Source organism: Engystomops pustulosus, chromosome 2, assembly GCF_040894005.1.
Source record: "Engystomops pustulosus chromosome 2, aEngPut4.maternal, whole genome shotgun sequence".
NCBI classification, from domain to species: Eukaryota; Metazoa; Chordata; class Amphibia; order Anura; family Leptodactylidae; genus Engystomops; species Engystomops pustulosus.
Window position 1 is genome coordinate 105,452,704 of NC_092412.1, and position 23,176 is coordinate 105,475,879.

General features: G+C 44.4%; 1 long non-coding RNA gene across 1 annotated transcript in view; it reads left to right on the plus strand.

Annotated features, from left to right (window-relative positions):
• Nucleotides 1-2,983: 2,983 nt before the first annotated feature.
• The window catches only part of LOC140118240 (uncharacterized), a 35,563-nt gene continuing 15,370 nt past the window's right edge, over nucleotides 2,984-23,176 (plus strand). The window contains exon 1 of the long non-coding RNA XR_011853157.1: nucleotides 2,984-3,250. This is a non-coding gene — a long non-coding RNA (uncharacterized lncRNA). The remainder of the gene's footprint in view (nucleotides 3,251-23,176) is intronic.

Genomic DNA, 23,176 nt, shown 5'->3' on the forward strand with positions numbered 1-23,176 from the left:
TGTAAATGGGATCTGTAAAGTCATGGAGGCAGACAACGTATTAGTGAAGTCCAACTCTGCCAACCTCAGAAAGTACCCTCTCCTTTGGTTGATATCATGCACTAAAATTTGGGATGCAGAGACATAAATTACAGCAAAGGGAACGTTCTGAGGCAGGGAGAGCTTGACTTCATTCTTGAGGTCTCAGCCAATTTATATCTCACTTCAAAGTTGATTTTCTGGAATACACCACCCCACCAGGTCGTGAAAGAAATATGATTTGGAAGGTGCTTGACAAAATATCGGTAGTAGTAATTGTCGTCAATTTCTGCTGACATATTCCCTTTAAAGGCCTCAAAATAAATTGCAGCCCATCAGCCCAATCATAAACACTCTTAGTAGACAACACTGATTTAGTATTTTTGCAATGTGCCACTAATGGGCTCTTGATGGTTGTCTTGCACAGTTACATATGCCTGTGTTATAACTCAGAAGTGAAGGGCAACACGGTACAAGAGAGGATTATAAACCAAATTTGGGTGCAGACTTGTAAGGGTCCGGCTCAAGACCACAAAAATTCCAAGGTATCCAAGACAGGGAAGCATCACTCTGTATCATTACATTTGTTTATTATTTACATGTGGATAAGTGCAATGGTTCAGCTAACTCAATGTAGCCATTCTCAAGCAATGTGAAACAAATGTATTACAAGGTTTAAATCCCCTGCAGGATATGACATCATGAATGGTAAATACCTGGAATACATTGTAAACTTGCATATAGGTAATACACAAAATGTACATGGTGACATAGTGGAAGATTATTAACAAGTGAAACAAATATGTTACATATGTAAAACATGATTGAGGCATATCAGAAGACATTCACCACATGGCGCCGGCACCTCCACAGCGCAGTGACCTCCACCGACCATAGGTACTATGGCCCCAACACTTGTCTCCAGTCGTTATACCTGAAAGGGAAAAAAACTGTTACGTTTGCAAAAAGACTTGACATGGCAATAATGACAAAATAAAATTAAGTTATATGCCAATCCGCAAAAAAGTTGATAGAAGCCTGTAAGCGAATAGTGGTGATTGTCCCTTCACCTTGTAAAGGGCGTGGTCTATGTGGAAAAAAAAAGAATCACAATTAGTTTTAAAAATAAAACAATAAAAATACTTCCTAACAGTGAAGTATGCGTAGTGCATATAGAGGGTAGATACAATCGGGGACATTCAATTCAGGTTGTGCAAATTAAAGTCAATGTTTAACCCAGTCGGTTGTAGTGAATTAAGTCTGCATATTTCAAGACTCTCTGTCACCTCCTATGGGGCGGGACAAAATCTACAATGCAGAATTTCAGCTGATGGATCTTATGGCCAGATTCAGAAAAGTGCCGGCTATGGGGGTGAACATGGCCCCCACATATACCAAGATTTTTATGGCAGATCTTGAGGAATCATCAATATATTCATCACCATTCTTTGAACATGTACTCAGGTGGGAGCGTTATATCGACAATATCTTCCTGTTGATAGTTGTTAGTAGTGTTGATAGTTTTTTGGCCTTCTTTGATTTCTTGAATCTGATGGACCCTGACTTAAATCACTAAGACTTTTTCCTCATCCACAATCCAATTTGTGTACATTGAAGGTAACAGACTAAAAACTGACCTGTATGTGAAAACTACTTATAGGAATAACCTCTTGAGGTATGACAGTGCTCACCCTAAGAGAATAATGTTTAGATTGTGAGCCCCATGGGGACAGGGACTAATTTGACATGCTTTGTGCAGCGCTGCGTAATCTGTGTGCACTAAATAAATAAAGAATTATTATTAATTATGGATTCTCTTTCCTACAGCCAAATTATCAGGGTCAGGAGAATTGTTGTTGACCCATCACGGGTCGACACAAGACCGAATGAAATGTCTGATAAATTTATATCTAGAGGCTATCCTACTCAGTCTCTAGGCATAGGGATAGAGCTAAAAATCTTTAAAAATCTACACTGTGGATGCCCAAAGCAAAGGATCGGAACAAACCAATGAGAATCCCTTTTGTGTCAACATATGGGGCTCATAGCCATGCAAACATTGACCGACAATAACATGGGAACTTTAGGAAATTTCAGTTACCACCGTTATTCTCCTATAATAGGCTTGTTATCCATGTATGATTTGTGAAAATTGCAATCACATGTTGAAAGGCGAAACACATTTATCAACCTGATGACTGGCATGAGGTACAATATTAGACACCACTTGACATGTAGATCTGATCATGTCATTTATGTCCTGACATGTCCCTGCCCTAAAATTTATGTAGGGGAAACTACTGCGGAATGTAGTTTAAGGCTACAAAACCACCGTTGATCTATTAATACCTCTAAACTTGACTTACCTGTTCCCTGACACCTCTCTGAATCTGGCCATAAGATCCATCAGCTAAAATTCTGCATTGTAGATTTTGCCCTGCCCCTTAGGAGAGGAGGTGACAGACAGGGGGTCTTGAAACGACTGAATGGATTTACAGACTTAATTTTTTACAACCTACTGGGTTAAAACGGTGACTTAAATTTGAACACCCTCAACTGAGTGTCCCCGAGTGTATCTACCATCTATATGCACTACGCATACTTCACAGTTAGAAAGTATATTTCTTCTTTTTATTATAATAATTTTAATGGCTCGTATAATTAAAACTAATTGTGATTCTCACTCTTTTTTTAACATAGATCACGCCCCTTTACAAGGCCAAGGGACAATCCCCACTATTCGCTTCCAGGCTTCTATCAACTTTTTTGCAGATTGGCATATAACGTCATTTTATTTTGTCTTTATTGCCATGTCGTCTTTTTGCAAAAGTACCGGTAACTGTTCTTTTTCCATTCGGGTATAACAACTGGAGATATCTAGTGTTGGGACCATAGTACCTATGGTCGGTGGAGGTTGTTTTGACTCCTCTTGGTATCCATGGCAACACACTCGGTTGTTACCTGAGTGAAGACAAACTGTCCTGGAGACATCCTTTACCCCTAAAACCGAATGCTGTACTAGACCTGTGACACATTTTTGATATTCTCTTACCTTGTCTATCTGTTTACTGGCTTTGTGTGCGCTTTTCCCTTATCCAAGATGGCCAATGACATACTAGGGATGTTCCTGCAGGTGTTGCCATGACACCTGTGATAACAGTACTGCAACCAAGAGCGAGTGATTGCGAAGTCTTAGCGTTGGTGTTCAGTGTCACGCCTCCACCGTAGACAGGTATGGCCTTATCTTGTGGAATAATAAGACGATCCATTGCCGTAATGTTATCCTTCTTTTTACAGTTGCGCTTTGCATGGTGGTTGCCAGGGCTGGATTAAGATTGGTGGGGGCCTCTGGGCGCAAAACCTGGTGGGGGCCCCTCTACAGAATGTGGCCCAGACAGGGTACACATTTAGCATCCATATAATAGGTAGGGTCCCCCCTTATTCAGTAATCCATGTAAGACAGGTTTCCCCCTTAGGCATCATGCACAAAAATTTAAATGGGTCCATGATCGCACAATTTGACATATATGTCTACAGCCCCCAGTAATTCATACATTTACAGCCCCCATTCATAATTTATAAATGTACATTCCATAGTAATTATTATATACATTCCCCCAGTAATTAATAGATATACAGTCCCTTGTAATAATATATACATCCACCAGTAATAGATATAAACCCCCCACTTATATATATATATATATATATATATATATATATATATATATCCCGCTGTTATTTATACAGCCCTCTACTGATATATAAAGCCCCCACAGTTCTAATTACAGCCCCCAAGTTATACATACACATCCCCAGATGTATATACAGCTCCCCAGTAATATACAGCAGCCCCACATGAATAAACAGCAGCCCCCCATGAATATACAGCCCCCAGTTATACCTACAGCCGCCCAGTAATATACAGCAGCCCCCATGAATATAGAGCCCCCCAGTTATACATAAACCCCCAATAATATACAGCATCCCCCCATGAATAAACAGCCCCCCAGTTATACATACATTCCCCGAATAATATATAGTAGCCTCCCATGAATATACAGCCCCCAGTTATACATACATTTCCCGAATAATATACAGTAGCCTCCCATGAATATACAGCCCCCAGTTATACATACAGCCCCCCCAATAATATACAGCAGCCCCCTATAAATACAAAGTAGCCACCCATGACTATACAGCAGCCCCCCAATAATAGACACCAACCCCCCCATGAATATACAGCCCCCCCCCCAGTTATACATATAGCGCCCCCAGGTGTGTAAACAGCCCCCCATAATTCATAACAAGTCCCCAGTAAAATAATAAATCTGTACTCACCTCCCGTTCCCACGATGCGCGGCGACCTCCTGCCCCTCTTTCGGGATGCTGCCAGTACATTTGTGTCTATGGCAGCCGCCATAAAACACAGCGCACAGGATACCTGTCACACTCTGCGCCGCCTGCACAGCGAAGCCGACATGCCGTGCACTGTGTTTTATGGCAGCTGTCATAGACGCAAATGTACTGGCAGCCGCCGCTACCACGCGGCAAGCAAGATGGATAACCGAGAACGGAGTGGGCGATTGCGGGCATTGGACCACTGCGGCCCATTTTAGGGGGCGAAGTGGTGGGGGCCCAGGGGCGCGCGACCCGTGCGCCCCCCCTTTGATCCGGCTCTGGTGGTTGCTGGCATGCGCTGTTGAAGTGTTTACAAACACTGGCATGCCGGCGCCATGTGGTGAATGTCTTCTGATATGCCTCATTCATGTTTTACATATGTAACATATTTGTTTCACTTGTTAATAATCTTCCCCTGTGTCACTATGTACATTTTGTGTATTACCTTTATGCGAGTTTACAATGTATTCCTGGTATTTACCATTCATGATGTCATATCCTGCAGGGGATTTAAACCTGCCTTGTAATACTGTTTTACATTGCTTGAGAATAGCTACATTGGGGCTCAATTACTAAGGGTCGCGCTTTTTGGGGGATTTAACAGGTGTCTGCGCTGGGATTGTGTCGCACGTGATTGTTTTTTTTGGCACAGCTGCGCTGACTTCCATGAGACACAAATTGGGGGGCGTGCCGTTGGACGATCCGGCTGATTGGAACTGAGCGCGAGACTTAACATTCAAATTGTGTCGCAATCCAATGCACTTACAAGCACCAGGAAGAAGAAGGTGAACTCTGTCAGACCTGAGCGGGGAAGTGACACATGCAGGATATTGGGTGCATGATCTTAGTGAATCGCGGTACAGTGCATGATCATCGGACAATGCACTTTCTGTGAACTACAAAGGAACAGGTAAGTAAATGTACTACATTGGGGCACATTTACTTACCTGGTCCTGTCGCGATCCCCAAGGTGCGTTCTCCGACGAGGATGAAGTCGGTGCGATTCTTCAAGATCGTGCTTCCATTTTCCTGCATGTGTCGCTTCCCCGCGAAGTCTGCCGGAGTTCACCTTCTTGTGAGTGCATTGTCTTGCGACACAATTTGAATTGTAAATCCTGCGCTTAGTCCGAATCAGTCGGGTTATTCGTCGGCCACGCCCCCCGATTTGTGTGGCATGCCAAGATTGCACCAAAATCCGATTGCGTGCACCAAAAACCCCAGTTAAATGAGGCACAAATCGGAAATAGTCGGGAAATCCGACGAAAATGCGCCGTGCGGACCCTTAGTAAATGTGCCCCATTGAGTTAGCTGAAACATTGCACTTATCCACATGTGGATAATAAACAAATTGAATGATACAGAGTGATGCTTCCCTGTCTTGGATACTTTGTAATGACTCTTATAGAGATTCTCCTTGTGCATATGTACTACATTAGGTTCCAGCTCAAAAAATGTACTCAATTTCAACTCCTTAAAAAGGTTCACTACAATGAATGTGCGTATAGATTTACTAATCCGGTCAATCAGTCTTTGAATCTTTAGACTTTACCAGAATTCTGAGGCATTTTACTGTAGCTTAGTGTCTTTCTCCTTTTTTAGGATTGTATTTAATTAAAATTGAATATTGAAATTTTAAATATTGAAATAGATTCCCTATGAAGAAGAAAAAACATTTTCAGCCATTTACTACAATAAGTACACAGTATTATGTAGGTCAGACCTTGTTTTCTAGGCCAGGTGCTTGCCACTTGAAACCACAGAATAAATGTGAGAAAGATATGTTACCCTTTTTAAACAACACCTCCTATAACCACCAAACCATACCTAGCTTATATTTCCTTAGTATGCCTCTTTTATCAACCACACAAAATATTATAGACTATATATTATTTTATAGTGATAGCTGACCTCATTTCATTTTGTATAACTACAAGAGGTTTTCCCAGTAAATGTTATTGTTAATCTTAATTTTCAAATATACTTGATATACTGTTATCTGTTATGTCATATAATTAGAGCTGTGTGTTATGAGGAGCTGTATGACATCACATGACCATGCACAGATTATATTGGAACGTTGTATAATTTTTCATTATACAAACAATAATATCTAATTGCTTAAATGGAAAAAAAAAACTTTTATTGAGGAAAAACCTTTTTTTCCCTCAAATTTTCTCAAGGTTTATTTACTGAATAATATAACCTCCAGAATGACTTCACTCATTTACTTGTAAAGCAGTCTTTGTGTAATCCATGATGTCACTACAGTTCAGCTCCCAACATGTGCAACTTTTCCATCGCTGTCTAAACTGTAACCCATCCATATGTCTCAGCAGCATTGTATTTAATGGAACTCTCCACTACCATTTTCAACTCATCCCATGTTTGCCTGCACCTTGAATGTTTGTTTCTTATCTGAAGTAGAAACCTTGATTAAGCACAGGACCATTTTCCATCATCAAACTTTCCTGTCACACCCTAATTTCTGGGCTACTCATGCACTAGTAAATTAGCCCCCTGCTACACTACAAAAAACATTGCTATAGTCGCTATAGCACATATACATATCATATATTAAAATAACTGAAACAAAATAGGGAATTCATTAGTAATGTAATTTTAATAAATATGTACTATAAATTACCAAAAAAACCCTTTTTTCAAATTTTAACCCCAAATAAAATTAAAACTAAAAAAAAAATGTTTCATTTTTTTAAACTACGTTTTAGCTAGCTCTATGTGTTCCGGAAAAAAACCCTTCAAAAAATTTTAAGGTAGCACACAAAACAAAATTGTGGCCCTTAAACCGCCGCTTGCAAAAATTCTCTATAAATGCCTGATCACTAGAGCCTTTTCAGGTCGCATAACTAAGGGGTTAAGGTGCAATACATCCTCTGCCCACGAAATTCCATATGCAAGGGGCCCCTTTAGGGGAGAGGTTCCTGGCCAAGTGCCCAGTTTGCCACCCCCTAACGTTGGCCCTGCATGTACAGACCCAGCAATGGATAGTGAGTAGGGAGTGAGAATTGATTGGAGCTCTTTCCCTATAATCTACAGCAGGGTTCCACAACCTTTATTGGTCCAGAAACCAAATACTACATTAACTGATAGACCCCAGAGCAGTGTTCAAACCAGACAATACTAATGATAATGGAAATCGCATGAAGCAGATAATAATAAAGGAGACCCCCTTGAGCAGGCATTAATAATACAGGAGACCCATAACAGACATGAAGACCCTCAGCGCAGGATATAATACTGAAGACCCCAAAGCAGGCTATACAACTGGAACCCCCCCCCCCCCAGAGTAGACATATAATATTGGAACCTCCCCCAAGCTGACCATACAGGAGACCCCCTACAGAGCTCACCATACAGAAGACCCTCCCCTAGAGCTGACTTTTATACAGAAGACCCTCCCCCAGAGCTGACTTTTATACAGGAGACCGTTCTGTCTTTATATTTTGGCCTAATCAGGCTCTGCCAAACACCGCCTGTAGAAAGCAATGGAAGATTAAGACCTTGGTAGGGGAGTAGCATTGTAGAATAGTGTCTAGGCACTTATAAAACTACCAATAAGGGCATGGCCGGCGCCAGCACCCGGCTTACCCGGGCAAGTGCCGGGGCCCCAGAGGTCCCAGAGGGGCCCACGGCACACACCAGAATAAGAAAACTCAATTACATCGGCATACTTCGCCGATGTAATTGAGAGAAGCGCCGCACTCACAGTGCCGGCGCGGCTGACGGGGGGGCAGCACCGCAAGCGGGCATTCACAGATCACAATTGCATCGGCGCGGCCGATGTATTTCTGCTGCGTTTGATACTGTGCAGGACGCTGCCGACGTGATGACTTCACGCCGCCAGTGTCCCTGCTGCTGCACAGTTGACACAGCTCTCACTCGGGAAAATGTAGCAGATGAAGAAGATGCGAGCAGCCCTTGAGGTAAGTTAGCGTTTATTATTTTTTTACTGTGTATTTAATTAATTAATTAATTAATTAATTAATGGAGCCTGGGGGGGAGGGGGGTGTATAAATTAATAGAGCCTGGGGGGTATATTAATTAATAGAGCCGGGGGGGGGGGGTGTAAATTAATTAATGGAGCCTGGGGGGGGTATATTAATTAATAGATTTTGGGGGGGGGGTACATTAATGAATAGAGCCTGGGGCGGGGGATTTTAATTAATGGAGCCGGGGGGGGGGGGGTATATTAATTAATGGAGCTTGTGGGGGTGTATATTAGTTAATGGAGCCTGCGGGGGGGGGGGGGGTATATTAATTGATACAGCCTGGGGGGGTATATTAATTAATGGAGCCTGGGGGGATATATTAATTAATGGAGCCTGGGGGGTGTATATTAATAAATGGAGCCTGGGGGGCTGTATATTAATGGAGCCCGGGGGGTGTATATTAATTACTGTATTCTGGCTGGGGGGTGTATATTAGTTAATGGATCCTGGGGGGGTGTATATTAATTAATACAGCCTGGGGGGAGGGGGTATATTAATTAATGGCGCCTGGCTGGGGGGTGTATATTAATAAATGGAGCCTGGGGGGCTGTATATTAATGGAGCCTGGGGGGTGTATATTAATTACTGTATTCTGGCTGGGGGGGTGTATATTAATTAATGGAGCCTGGGGGGCTGTATATTAATGGAACCTGCGGGGCTGCATATTAATGGAGCCTGGGGGGGGCTGTATATTAATATTGGTTTCTTAAGGTCTGCGTTTTTAATGCCACCACATGAGCTAAGGGGCCCAGTGAGGCACTGCCGCCCAGGGGCCCAGTGAAACCTGGAGCCGGCCCTGAATAAGGGGATAACTTGCTGATTGTGGGGTTCCAGTGGTGGGATGCCCACGGAATGCCAGTCCATTGTTTTCTTTTAAGTTTATACTGTCCATAGAAAATATATTTAAAAGTGATCAAAAAAAACTGAAAACAATTTAGCCTGAAAATGGTTTGGGGTTAGATATGTTAATATTAATGTGTCCAACACATTACTGTTGGACACATTTCAAAAGACATCTATCAAATATGTATAACAACATTGCCATGAAGTCAAACTAAAAGAATACATGTAAATTCCTAAGTTGTATTAACCTGGAAATGTGACACGCACCCAGTGTATGTGACAAGCATGGTAATTATAGCTTATCATTTAATATCATGCAACAACCATGCAATATAGTTTTAGACTTATTGTATCATATTTCATATTCTTCCTTGGCGGATTGCCCAGTTTCGTCATACACAGAGTGGGACATTTCCTTGTATACAGGGTGTGACATCTGAGCATTACATAAATATGAATAATGGATTATGTATTGATTGAAGCCTCTTCACTTCTTAAGATATGAAATTCCTTAGGGTTTATTTACATAATTTGCTTTTGTGGAATTTTTTTTGTTCAATGTTCTGTTTTCCCAATGTTTAGCTAACCATACACATGACAATGGTCTCCTAATCCACAGTATATTTCTCATGATAATTTTAATATAATTAAATTGTGCTTTTTGACTGATGGAAATTATTACCTTACCCACTTTTACTATGTGGTTAATAACTCCTTGAAGAATCTATTGGATTAGGGGCCCCCCTTCTTAACATTGCCTTTCTTTGTCATCTTATGATTCCAAATTATTGTTAGAGGTTTTTATCCAGGCCTCCAACAACCCTCCCTGAGTAGTAAGGTGATCTCCAAATTAAAAAGGTCTTTGTTCCCAGCGCTGGGATAGGCAGCACAGAAAGAAACGGTTACCTGGTCTTAAGCTGTACTCAATTTAGGGCAGGATAAGGAAAACCACACCTCTTTAAGCTACCTTGTAGGGCCGCTACCTTGACATCAAGCATGACCTACAAGAGGCCTTGTGACATGATGCAGGATTAAAACCAAACCAGTATATCTATTCCAGAAGGAACAGACTCCCAACTGTAGACAGCACTGTTTTGACCTGATTGGGTCTCCTGAGTACAGCATATGGAACTGGTTTGGCTGGGAGTCTGTGCCTTCTGGAATAGATATACTGGTTTGGTTTTAATCCTGCATCATGTCATAAGGCCTCTTGTAGGACATGCTTGATGTTAAGGGAGTTCCCTTGAGGTGTGGTTTTCCTTATCCCATCCTGGAAAACTTTGCATATTTTCCCAGAATCCACTAGTGGAGCATCCATGGCTGTAAGACTCCACACACCTACATGGTGGCCTTAAAGGGGTATTCTCATCAGGGCATTTACATTTAATTAAATTAATTTGCCATATGTAAACTTTTCTTTAATTGGATGTTATTAAAAAAAATGTTCCTGTGTGAAGATAATTTCTCATAAATGTAGCCATGTTGACCCTTAGAAACGAAAAGGCTTCCTCGGATACGACCACCTCACACTCTGGCTGCGGTGGCCAGACTTGCGCTATAGAGTCCTGCTGGACCACCAGGATTCAGCAATCATTACCGAAGGACGGCTGTGGGACCTGCAGTAACTCCCGGACATTTCGTATACAAAAACAATTTGTTTCTTTGTGCAATCCCTCCAGCAGAGGTGGCCGTATCCGAGGAAGCTATCTCGTTTCTAAGGGACCATATCACTACATTTATGAGAAATTATCTTCACACAGGAACATTTTTTTTAATAACATCTAATTGAAGAAATGTTTATATATGGCAGATTAATGAAACTGAATGTGAGTGCCCAGACGAGAATACCCCTTTAATTGGCAATCTCCATAAGGAGAACTCTTACTTACTGACTCAATTTAGGGCACGCAGTTGTGTATATAGAAAACAGAAATAATTTGCAAAGGGCGTTTAAAGTTGTTAAAATACTGAAATGCTAAAGGATAGCTTGAATATACTTTGAGCACCTACGCTTAGGCTACTTTCCCAAAATAATGTTGTAATGCACTAGGTTTCGTTTGTTCTAAAAACCTTGTTCTCAAGGGAACAGAATCTCTTATCACTAAAAGTACTGTGAAGAAGCCCCACCAGTCAAAACTTGACCTTCAGGCAGGAGATGCAGAGACAGACAAGAGTCAGGGACAAATAGGCAGATTACACAAGATAGTGGCTGAATCATGAGATGGCTGAACAAGATGAACAATATGATATTTCTCACATTATCAATGTGTTCATATGGAGAGGAAACAAATGCTCCCATTGATTAAACTGTTATAGCCAATCGAAGTAAAAAAAACGGGATTTTTGCCTAATTTATTGCCATCAGTATACTAAAGTGTGTAGCAGGGGTTTTAACTACAGTGGTGCCAGCCGTATCAGATACAGCATAGAAATTACATTGTGCTACCATGTAGTATAAAATGCATACAGCGTACCACCACGTAGTTTAAAATGTATACAACGTGCCGCCATGTAGTATAAAATGCATACAGAATACTGCCATGTAGTATAAAATGCATACAACCTACACCATGTAGTATAAAATGCATACAGCGTGCCGCCAAGTAGTATAAAATGTATACAGCGTGCCACCATGTAGTATAAAATGCATACAGCGTGCCGCCATGTAGTATAAAATAGATACAGTGTATCGCAATGTTGTGTAAAACGCATACAGCATGCCGCCATGTAGTATAAAATGCATAAAGTGTGCCGCCATGTAGTATAAAATGCACACAGTGTGCCGCCATGTATTATAAAATGTATACAGCGTACCTCCATGTAGTATAAAATGCATACAGCGTGCCACCATGTAGTATAAAACTAAAATTGACATGACGCACAAGCCCTGATAAATATCACCAATACTGCATATACATACACCATATATACACAAACATACAGTATATACAACATCTACACACATAGTGAGTATATATACAGAAAATACACATGTATAAACAGTATATACAGCAAATATACACACATATACATATACCATATACAGAATTTACATATATACACACATACATCTCTACATACAATCATATTTATACATACATACACACACACACACACACACATATAGGCGAGAATCTCAACGTCTCAAGTGCCAATCATTACCACAGTCTGCTATATATAAAAGCTAACATGACATTGGGTTCTTGTCATAGATAAAGGATCACATCCTGCCACTCCTGATATGATCATTTAAATTACCAGAAATCTTTTAAAAAAAAATTCTACTTTGGCCATTACGTTTCTTGTGCTTTTTGTGGTTTCTTCTTTTCCTACTACGTCTGCCTGTGTTTCATATATTCACTACACCTACATAACTTGTAACCGCCATACACACTGCACAAAAAACATGGGCCATGTAGTAAACCTCATATCTCACTGGAGATAATCTATAAGATAACTACAGGCTACGTTTACTATATGTTTTACTAATTGTAGGAAACCTGAATAGCTACATGCCCAGAACATACTGCAACCATATAAATACTGAAAAACGAAATGCAGACCTGTATAAACATTACATGTAGCCAAGTTGGCATTGGCTATATTAAAAATAATTTAACGAGACAAGGAGTTATTCCCATGTCTATACTTCATGATGGAAATAACCTGCACTATTTCCTTATAGTGTATACAGGCAGTCCCTGGGTTATGTACAAGATAGGTTCTTTAGGTTTGTACTGAAGTTGAGTTTGTATGTTATTTGGAACAGGTATATTTTATAATTGTAATTCCAGGCAAAATTTAGTTTTGTCCATGTGACAATTTAATTTAGAAAATTTTGTGTTTTCATGGGAACAAGGATTGTTCATTGCAGTCTGGGACTAAGGGCTCATTCACAGGAATGTAATGGGGACCGATAATAGTGCGGCCGCATATAGGTCCCCATTGACATTTATGTTGCCTGAATGACCGTGACCATGCACAACGAAATATAGGTTGTGTTACATTGCTGACCACAAAAATGTCTGTGTTGTAAGCTTTACAGAGATGTGACAGCAGAAATTTGGGATGTCAAATGTAAGCCACATCTTTTTTACTTTACTCTGATCATTAATTCAGTCTCCAATTCTCAGTCACGTATTACAGCCACCAGATGGCGATAATAATGGCAAACATGGGTAAGCATGAGTGATCCCAAATGCTGTTGTATATCTAAATGCTATAGTAAAATCATAGCTGCAGCAACATTTATTACAACACAGTACTCAGCATATTCTATTCCTATAACCAATCTCAAATATGCATATTATATTTATGTGGTTCTTCCCTCTGCAGAGTGTGTTAGAGAGCAGCCCTAGCAGGGCCGGTTCAAGGATATTTGCTGCCTGAGGTGAATATTAAAATCCCCCCTGGCTACAGGTTCTGAGAGTCATTACAGGCGGTCCCCTACTTAAGGACACCCGACTTACAGACAACCCATAGTTACAGACGGACCCCTCTGCCCACTGTGACCTCTGGTGAAGCTCTCTGGATGCTTTAAAATAGTCCCAGATTGCAATAATCAGCTTAAAATTGTCTGCAATGAAGCTTTATTGATAATTCTTGGTCCTATTACAGCAAAAAAATTTGAAACTCCAATTGTCACTGGAGCAAAAAAAAAAAATTGTCGGGAACTACAATGATAAAATATACAGTTTCGACTTACATACAAATTCAACTTAAGAACAAACCTACAGTCCCTATCTTGTATGTAACCCGGGGACTGCCTGTAGTGGCATCTAGTACCTTATAGATGACAATCTCTTCCGTCAGGTGGACTTTATTCCAGGTTCTCCAATCCATGAAGCATCAAAGGTGAATTCACGGCCAGATATCTTCAGCTCTGTGCAGTCCCTAAAAATACCACAGTCACTTACAACATAAAGTCACCTGGATAACAACACTGTGCTCCTAAATAATATATACCCCTGTCAACACAACGGACATCACTTTCCACACATATAAAACATCCCTTCATTATATATATATATATATTCTACTGGAATTATAGCAGGCACAGCACCAATCATTATACAACACCCCCAATTTATTAATACAGACCCCCCCCCAACATTTGGTTTACATGATGCAAAGTAATCTATTGTATCCTATAACTAATATATCCTACCCTGTTACATAAGATTTTATATTCATTGCTACCCTGACCAATGTTAATATATAGCACCCCCTAAAGAATATATACTGTGTATATATAATAATTTATTTTTATATATCCCTGCTCTCATATATTTAAAGGCCTCGTTGTTCACCCCCCAATTAAATTATATACAGCTCCCATATACAGATCCCCTCCAGATTAGTAATATACTGTACTCCATATACAGCCCCAGTTTAGTAATCTGGCCCCATATAAATATATACAACCCCCACCCCCCATTATAAAATGATTATGGCCCCATATAATATTAACAGCAACCCCCCCCCCCCCTGCACCACTATAAAACGATTATGGCCCCATATAAAATGCACAGCAACCCCCCCCCCCCCAGATAAAAGGATTATGGCCACATATAAAATGCAAAGCACCCCCCCCCCCCACCAGATAAAAGGATTATGGTCCCATATAAAATGCACAGCACCCCCCCCCCCCAGATAAAAGGATTATGGTCCCATATGAAATGAACAGCACCCCCCATCAGATAAAAGGATTATGGTCCCATATAAAATGCACAGCACCCCCCCCAGATAAAAGGATTATGGCCCCATATAAAATCCACCCCCCCCAGATAAAAGGATTATGGGCCAATATAAAATGAACAGCACCCCCCCCCCTCCTCCAGATAAAAGGATTATGGCCCCATATAAAATGCACAGCACCCCCCCCCCCAGATAAAAGGATTATTGCCCCATATAAAATGCACAGAACCCCCCCCCCCAGATAAAAAAATTATGGCCCCATATAAAATGCACAGCACCCCCCCCCTTCCCGGATAAAAGGATTATGGCCCCACATAAGATGCACAGCACCCCCCCCCCCCCAGATAAAAGGATTATGGCCCGATATATATAAATATATTGAAAAACCTCCCCACCCCTACACAGTTATATTAACTATATAATCCTATATTCTCCCCTTATTGGCCACATTTAACTAGTAAGGGGACATAATAAATAATAAAACTTATACTTACCTCCGGGCAGGGCGCTCCCAAGGTGCGCGGCTCCCATCTTCTCGTGGCTCTCCCGTCAGCCGCGACTCTGATCAGAGACACAGGCGGCGTGACGTCATCATCCGCTGCCTGTGTCTCTGCTTAGAACGAAGCGACGCCAGCAGCCAGGTAGGTGCTACGTCGCTCCGCTAATAGATCGTGCCTGTCTCTTAAAGAGGCAGGCGCGATTTATTTAGCTGGTGGGCAATTCGGGCAGCAACAGGCGCCCAAATCACCCACATTAAAGCGGCGAATATCGCCGTTCTTTAAAGGGGTCCGCATTCTGCCGCCTGAAGCGAGATTTTCATGGCAGATGCGGCCCTGAGCCCTAGAGATCTGTGTAACCACAACTCTGTGTATGTTCTTTGTAAAAGCAGGACTGGAAAAATGCATTTATATCTCAGGATTGTAGCTGGACTTGGTGTGCCTCCTATATAAAATCTCACACCACAGCAGGCTTCTGGTTAGATTTTGCAGCAAAGGGACCAAGGAGTAGTTTTAATCCAGAGATTAAAGAACACGGCAGTTTGAAGACACTACCCTGATACTCCAAGTCCTGCTAAAATCCTGGAATAAAAATTAATTTCTCACAACCTTGCTGCTAATATCAACACACACAAAGCTATGACTACATAGCTCTGAGGGTAGCATGTTAACACCGTCTACAGCTTTGTATGGTCAAAAAAGGTGAATAATTAGGGTCAGTTCACATTTCACAGAGATTTGAACTTTTTCTGTGTATTTGACCACTTCTGGCTTTAGGTCACAATGAGTGATGAATTAAAACTGATGGAATAAGTGATGTTAGAAGTGACACTCAAGTGAGGCAAATAAGGTATTATGTTGCTAGATATCCTTGATGATCACTTTATAGTTTTTTTTTTACTGTTTAAGTGACTTATTCTGCTGCACAGAGTTTCTATGTCAGTGGATCAGAAGAAGATTGCAGGACAATGGGTTCTGATGCTACCGGTGCTTGGGTGTCTTATAACAACCCAACACTAACACCTGGGATTGAAAAAGCTAAGATTCTTTGGAAGGCGTTGATGCATTTTTTTCCCCAAAAAAATTAATTATGCAAATTAATGTAATTTAAAAGAAAATCTCTATAAATTTGGTATTGCCAGGGCATTTGCCCCCGGCCCCCTGTCCTAAAGGGGCCCCCTGCATGTGGACTTTTGTGGGCAAAGGATGCATTTCTCTTTCAATACTCCTTGAATGCCCCGATGAAGATGCTTATCATCTATCTCCTACCTATATATTTATCATCTATCTGCTATAATCTCATACCTATATATCTGTCTATATAGCAATTTATCTATCTAGCTTTTATTATGTCTATTTATGTATACATCTGCAACATCCCCCACCGGGGCCTAGCCCTTGAGGTGAGGCCTGGAGACAGCCGGGGCCCGCGGTACCGGAGTGGCTGGCGGTTGCGGCCTAAGCACGCTATTGTCACGGTGCTTGGTACGGGGGAACCGGAGGGCTGTCCTACAGCCTGGCAGGTCTCCAGCAGGGTGGTGTTGGCAAGAAAAGATGCGGGAGCGGCTGCTATAGCGGATCTCCCTGGGGCAACCCCTTAATGTCCCGAGTGTGAGTCTCTGGGTGATGGACAGGGTGCCGGTGATGAAGGCAGGGGTAGTAGCAGGGACCAGACGGAGGCAGAAGTTGAAGAAAACAACTTACAGTTCTTTATTGGAACCGCAGGAACATCAGCAACGTGCCTTTAACAAGATGGTGGAGTACTGGAGAGGTATTTGGAGGGAGCCACAGGATGTATTTCACCAGCCTGGATGTATAGGGCAGGCTGGGAGGCAGCTGTGTCCTTAGAGGAGGCTTCAGCTCGATCCTGGATCTCTTCGGGTATCACCCTTGAAGGTAGGATGATACCCCTTTCCTCACTACACTAGCTCTAGTCTTATCTTCCACTTCAGGCAGGGGCTAGGCTCTTCCTACACTGGTCTGGTGAGCTAGAGACTCTGAGCTGTGCTCAGCTAACTACTCTCTGCTTGCGTCCTGCAGACCCAGAGGGCCTGACTAGGACCGGTCTCTCTCCTGAGAGAGATTTCTCTCTAAGAACCCTAGAACATTCCTGGCCAGGGGGTTTTATTACCTCCCTTTGGTCAGGTGGTGGCTGCTCCTCCAATTACCTCTCAGTTCACAGAGACAGGATGTAACACAGACATTGGTTGACATTATTACATCACAAATTAACTTCTGCCTTGCCAGGCAGGATTAACCACTGCAATTTCCCCTGTGTGATGTGGTGACATGTTATGGGGCTTATTCGCAAGCACCCACTCGCCATTGCATCGGCGAGGGTGTTGCATACCCCGGGGGCAATTGAAAGAGCCGCCCTCGGCTCGACTATAGATGTTTTGGGGCACAGAGGGGGCTAAAGGCACTTCTAGGAAGTGCAGGCTACGGGAGGTGTAGGGACAAACCGCCCATGGTCCTGGAGACAGGCACCTGGGTTGGTGTCGGACTAAAACAAAAATATGTAGCTGTATGACTGTTGGTCGCTGACGCCATTAAACCGAACTGTACAGTAGGAAAGGTGTGGTGTCATGTCCTGTAATCCACTCCTTGCACCAAGGCCTGTATATTTGTTGTATCAACGCTTCTTCCCTGGCGGCAATTATATAAGGTGTCTATCTGCATTAGCATATGCGACACGAGTACCTCCTGACTGACAACCTTACCCATGTATGGGTGGCATCCAGGTGCTATCTCTGTAACACCCCCGGTCCCCTAAAGACCCGCAGTTTACGGACTACCCCCACGTGCAAACCTCAGTTTGAGGGATCAGGTAGCGGTCAGTGTTTTACACAAATAGACGGTCCGACACAGCCACACTACAACCTGAAAAGCCTATGAAAGGGTTAGTGCAAACTACTGACATAATCGACAGTGTGCAAACATTTTGTAAACTCACATTGATTTAGGAGCTCAATGGGTACACATCTTAAACGTTACAGATAGATAGGCTACTCAGAGTAGCAAGGTAGCAAATGTCTCTTTTCCTGCAAAGGAAAGGCATAAAAAGTGCAAACAGAATGTCCGTACCTAAAAAGGAAGGCATTAAGTGCAAAATGATAGTCAATAGCAATAGCAACTTTTCCCTGGAGTATCTGGCAAAAGTCTCTCAGAAGGTCTCTACTGACAAAGTCCATCTTCTGGGTACAGCCCTTGATGTGGGGGAAAAGTGCAATGAAGAAGCAAAGGGTCTCCTCTTTTTGGAGAGGGACAGAGTCCTTTGAGGAAATCTCTGCGGTGGCAGAGGAGGGGGGCTATCATAGCACATGACAGTGTTCAGTTCAAGGTATGTCTCTTGACTGAGATAAATAAGGGTAAGAGTCTCAGAACAGTCTCTGGCTCTTTAGGGAAAATGGAGATAAATATACAGATGCACCTTCGCTGGGTTCAGCAGGGACAGGATCCAAAGTCCGCAGGGAATCCTGTGCGTCCTCAGCGGGAGTAGGTGCCAGCTGGGGACACCCGGTGGCAGCAGTGGGTACTGCAGGTGCAGCAACATCCTCCGGACCTTCAGGGGGAGGAGCGCTGTCGCCCGGGGTGTCGGCTGTTCCAGCCGGGGGCTCAACTGAGCCAGGGACCACGGAGGGGTCCATGAAGAAATAGACAGAGCCCAGCGGCCGCGCCACGGCTCCTTCCAGCTCCGGTTCTTCCGGGGCCGGGTCATCACCCCATTGGTAACCAGCCAGGGGAGATGGGGGCCTAGATGGAACCTCCGGACAAGGTTCGCTAGCCGGGATGTCCTCTCCCACCGAAGAGCTGCGGGACCTGGCAATGCTCCCGGCAGGGGAGCCGGTGGGGGTGGCGCCCTGTATCATGCCCGGCCCATGGATGGCAATGGGACCCGTACTCACAATTACTGTGGATGGGGCATTCACGTGGGTCACCGCCCGGGGACTTGCAGCCGAGGAAGAAGAGGTGTTCGGAGACTCCGGCCACTCATCGTCCTCATACCAGTCGTCCTGCGGGAAGTAACGGTCCTCATCGGAGTCGGGGATCCGGATCACGCCAGCCGCCCAGGGTCCTCGAGGTCCTTCCTGCAGGGAGAACTCGATGCACTCGCCTGGCTTGAGGTTGTGCTGGCTCTCCGGCAGATCAGGCCTCTTGACGGACCGGCGGGGTATAAATACTTCCCGTCCGGTGTAGTCCTGGGTGGCGAAGCCATAGCCCTTCCGCTTGTCGAAGAACCGGACCATGCCGGTGGTGCGGTTCTTCTCGACCCAAGCTCCAGCTGTAGATCGGCCGGCCATATACCGCTGGGCCTCCTTCTCTCGGCGTCGCTGGTCCGAGACAGCGTCTCGGAGTCGCCGGCGGGCGGCCTCACCTCGGCCTTGAGGCTGCGGAGGTTTCGGTGCTGGGGCTCGTGGCTCCGGTTCAGGCTCGGATCTCCTTGGACGACAGGTAGGTGCCGGAACAGGAGCAGGAACCACCGGAGGGTCAGGAACCACCACATCGGGGCTAGCAGGCCTCGGAGCAGGTGGAGCGGCAACACTAGGCCCAGGCGTTGGCTCGCCAGGAGTCGGGGCCTCCCCACGTGGCGCCTCCACGTGGGCCCGCGGTACCGGGATGGTAGCCGGGATAGGGACGAGGAACCGCCCGGGTGGGATCTGGTACTGCGTCACCGTTTGGTAACATGTCCTGGTGACGAAGGCCCGAGTCAATCCTCGGTGCAGCCGATGTCCAGCGGAGGGTCTTCGGACGGGCTGCGCAGAGACCACCACCATAGTCTCTAGGACCTCGTAAAATTCCGGACGCTCCACAGGAGGGAAAGGCGGAGGACCCCACATGGTGTTGTCCTCACTGTCCAAAGTCCACTCAAGTTCTGGCGCTTCTCTGAGGCAGGGCAGGAAGTCCGCCTCGAGCCAGTGGGAGGAGTCCAAGTCCTTCCCGCCAAGAGCTGTGGCGGGCTCTAATTTTTCCTGCGCCACAGGAGGCGGGGTTCGCGCCATTCGCGCGTGGGTGGAGCTTGATGCGTCATCTGGGTTTCCCGCCAGTGAAGTTTTTGGCGGGCTTGAATTATTTGCTGCGCCACAGTTTCTGAGGTAAAAATCTTCAGGCGCGGCAGCGCCGGATGTAGCAGAGCTGGTACAGTTCTTGCCAGGATTAACCTCTGGAGTGCGGGAGCGGCGCTCGACAGCACGTGGCAGCAGTATAACACAGTTCATTCCAGAAACACACAAGTCCTTGGGCCTAAACCTGGATGGCAGCAGGGTTAGGCAGCACAGTCTTTTTAATAAAGGAAAGTCTTTAATGCCGTAATAAGGCACAGAAGTCTATATCCTGTTCGTGACGCCACTTGCAACATCCCCCACCGGGGCCTAGCCCTTTGCGGTGAGGCCTGGAGTCAGCCGGGGCCCGCTGTACCGGAGTGGCTGGCGGTTGCGGCCTAAGCATGCTATTGTCACGGTGCTTGGTACGGGGGAACCGGAGGGCTGTCCTACAGCCTGGCAGGTCTCCAGCAGGGTGGTGTTGGCAAGAAAAGATGCGGGAGCGGCTGCTATAGCGGATCTCCCTGGGGCAACCCCTTAATGTCCCGAGTGTGAGTCTCTGGGTGATGGACAGGGTGCCGGTGATGAAGGCAGGGGTAGTAGCAGGGACCAGACGGAGGCAGAAGTTGAAGAAAACAACTTACAGTTCTTTATTGGAACCGCAGGAACATCAGCAACGTGCCTTTAACAAGATGGTGGAGTACTGGAGAGGTATTTGGAGGGAGCCACAGGATGTATTTCACCAGCCTGGATGTATAGGGCAGGCTGGGAGGCAGCTGTGTCCTTAGAGGAGGCTTCAGCTCGATCCTGGATCTCTTCGAGTATCACCCTTGAAGGTAGGATGATACCCCTTTCCTCACTACACTAGCTCTAGTCTTATCTTCCACTTCAGGCAGGGGCTAGGCTCTTCCTACACTGGTCTGGTGTGCTAGAGACTCTGAGCTGTGCTCAGCTAACTACTCTCTGCTTGCGTCCTGCAGACCCAGAGGGCCTGACTAGGACCGGTCTCTCTCCTGAGAGAGATTTCTCTCTAAGAACCCTAGAACATTCCTGGCCAGGGGGTTTTATTACCTCCCTTTGGTCAGGTGGTGGCTGCTCCTCCAATTACCTCTCAGTATCGCAGAGACAGGATGTAACACAGACATTGGTTGACATTATTACATCACAAATTAACTTCTGCCTTGCCAGGCAGGATTATCCACTGCAATTTCCCCTGTGTGATGTGGTGACATGTTATGGGGCTTATTCGCAAGCACCCACTCGCCATTGCATCGGCGAGGGTGTTGCACATCCTCTATCTATTTATCTCCTATCTTTTATCTATCCATCTATCAATCGATCTTCCATCTCTCTTATACTGTTTCTAGTAGTAGTCATAATCCTCTTTTATATTTGTTATCCATGGCCACCTTCCTTCTAAAACTCTCCCCTGTACTGCTTCCCACCCTTCCCCCTACCATGTGCATCATCAGCAGACACCTATTCTCTGCGGTTCTACTGCCCTGTCCCCCCATCCATGTGCAAAGCACCACTGCCTCATCTCTATGAGCTGTCTCCAGCTTTTGATATTCATTACATGCATACCTTCCGACTTTTGAGCTAGAGAAAGTGGGACAAAAAGCCCATCCCTTTTTTAGAGAAACCACACCCATTATCCCTCCCCTTGTTCCACCCCAAACATTGTTGTATATTGACATTAATGCCCCCCACATAGTATGCTGCCCCCTTCCTGTGGCCATCCTAAGGACCCATATAATACCCCCTATTGCAACTCAGCAACATATAATACCCCTTTTTAATTTTACCTCTTTACTTTTGTGGCATCCAGTCCACCCCCTCGCTCATGTGGCCTCCTGTCCTCCGTCCAGGGTGGGACTGGTGGGCACAGCACATGCATCCAGCTAAATGCATCCCAAAACGCAGCAGTATTAATCATAGTAAAAACATAGATGCATCTTCAGATGAATTTTTCCCAATGTGCATGCAACTTGTTTTAAAACACAATGCAAACACATAATGTGAACGCAGTTTAAGACGATATTGCAATTGAATCGTGTTTTAAAGTGCATTTTAGGCACACCTGGAGAATCTCCTCCCGCAACGCAGATTTGTTTAGTCCTAAATGCTTGTGTTTAGTAAGTAGAATTGTGTCTTCTTCCTACTTACGCATGTAGCTCTAAACATGTCTGCATTCAGGCTTCAAGGATGAGACTATCCAGATGAGCCTAAAATGTAATTCAATATTGTGAACATGGATGTAGGGTCCAGCATTAGGTAGTACGTATTAAAAACAATCAGTGTGCAACATCCCCCACCGGGACCTAACCTTTTCTTGGGGCCTGAAGGCAGCCGGGGACCCAGAATACTGGAGTGGCTTGCGACTGCGGCCTATGGCGCTCTGATGTCACTGTGCTTGGTATGGGCACCAGAGGGCTGACCTACAGCATGGCAGGTCTCCAGCAGGTAGTGTGTGCTAGAAATATGGAGGGAGAGGCTTATGTACTGGTTCTCCATAGGGCAATCCCTGAGTGCCTATAATATGAGTCCCTGGGTAATGGAGGGGGAATCACGTGGTGGTAACAGCCATATCCAGGGATCAGAAGGAGGCAACGGTTAGCAAATTAACTCATGGTTCTTTATTGAACAGGTATCAGGCAACGAGCCTAAACAT